Source organism: Sorex araneus, chromosome 4, assembly GCF_027595985.1.
Source record: "Sorex araneus isolate mSorAra2 chromosome 4, mSorAra2.pri, whole genome shotgun sequence".
Lineage (NCBI taxonomy): Eukaryota > Metazoa > Chordata > Mammalia > Eulipotyphla > Soricidae > Sorex > Sorex araneus.
The window spans coordinates 55,019,846-55,021,543 of NC_073305.1; the positions used below are offsets into that span (position 1 = coordinate 55,019,846).

General features: G+C 38.3%; 1 non-coding gene across 1 annotated transcript; it reads right to left on the minus strand.

Moving 5' to 3' along the window:
• Window positions 1-1,337: 1,337 nt before the first annotated feature.
• Window positions 1,338-1,442, minus strand: LOC129404550 (U6 spliceosomal RNA). Its single transcript, XR_008629947.1, has one exon. It is a non-coding gene; the product is annotated as a U6 spliceosomal RNA (small nuclear RNA).
• Between the last annotated feature and the right edge of the window lie 256 nt (window positions 1,443-1,698).

Below are 1,698 nucleotides of genomic sequence, written 5' to 3' on the forward strand. Positions count from 1 at the left end.
ACTCCGAATAATGTTCAGTCCTGGCCATCTGTTCTCTTGACTTAAGCCTCAGTTGCCCTTAGTTCCTAGCACGCCCAAAGTAGGGTCCTAATAATGGACTGGATAGACCCAGGACAAGCTGTGAGTCACCCTGGCATCAAAATGGGCCGGGCCAAAGCACCCTAATACTTAAAAATAAGTTAAGAGCACAGTCGCAGACAAATTCTGTCATGATCCAAAAAATAGAAACTAGATTACGTTCCTGCTAGGGTTAGGAAAGACTAATCTGGCCTGCACACTGTAGTCTGAGATCTATAGTGAGATGCCACCAGGACAGCCATCCTGTAAGCTTAATATATCTCTCACTGTGTCCATACAAAATGACTAACATTATAAGGAAGTAAAATTAAGATGAATGTTTAAATGATTGTTGGATTAAGGAAAGGAGAAAAGCAGCCATAGATGGTACTTCATCCTTAGGCAGGTCTTCTTGCTGAATGAGTTTGTCCTAGAGGAAGCTTCCTTTGATGAAAGGACCTTACATCCGTTGATTGTATGACCACACTTAGGTGTAATTGTTACCAGAATCCCTGATGATGGGTGGTATAACTAAAGCTGTAAGAGCTGGCAAGGGAGGAGAAGGTAAAGGAGAAGAAGGTTGAGGAGAAGAAAGGAGGAGATTGAAGAGGAGAAGAATGTAGGAGAAGAATATAGAAGGTAGAGGAGAAGAAGGTAGAGGAGAATGTAGGTCCAGGGGAGAGTAATCAAGGAGAATCAGGGTATCAGGGGGGATGAATGGGAATCCAGGAGAAGGAAAAGAGATTCAGGGAAGGAGACTCAGAGGAGAATAGAGGTGAGATTGGAATAAACTGCAATTGATACCAACCAGCCTGGCCCTCGTTTCCTCATTGTTCTGCCCTTGGCATCAGCCATCCTGGCTGGGGAAGTGGCCCAAGACCACCAAACGCAGGTGAAGAGAAAGAACCGCAGGCTTCCTATTCATTATATGAATACACAGAATGGGATAAATAATAATCCTTGCTGTCCAGGGTGTCATTATAATTGTCTTAAACATTTTAAAAATAAATATACGTATACCTCTCTACTTAACATTGTTACCTCCCTATTAGGAAATACATTCAAGAAATAACCATTAAATCCTGAAGATGTCAGTTTTCAAAATGCTCCTAGAATTCTCGTAGGATAATTTATTGAATTCTTTTCAATTGAAAGTTTGATAACTTGTAGTATTTTCTTTGAAACATATTTAACCGTTTTTCCTTTTAGTTTTAATTATTGAGGTAATACTGACTTATAAGAGCATAAATATTTAAATGTTTTATGAGTAAAATGTAATTAAAAATATGGAATGGTCCACAAATTTGCATGACATCCTTTGCAGGGGCCATGCTAACTTCTCTGTATCATTCCAATTTTAATATATGTACTTCGAGAGCAAGCACAGTATATCAGCTTTTTAAAAAACTATGGGTTGTGTGAAATAAACTGACTACACCATGAGACATGTAAATACTTCATATGAAACAGCAGTGTATTTGGCATTTTTCTTCCTCAAGTCTACAGAAATCATTCTTAGTGCACCCACTAAGAAAGCAGTTATGTTTCTTTTTCACTAACATATTTGGAAAATGTACAGTATGCCTTTGAAATTGATATACTTAAACATGTAAAGAAAAAAAAACCTGAAGGTAGGTATAG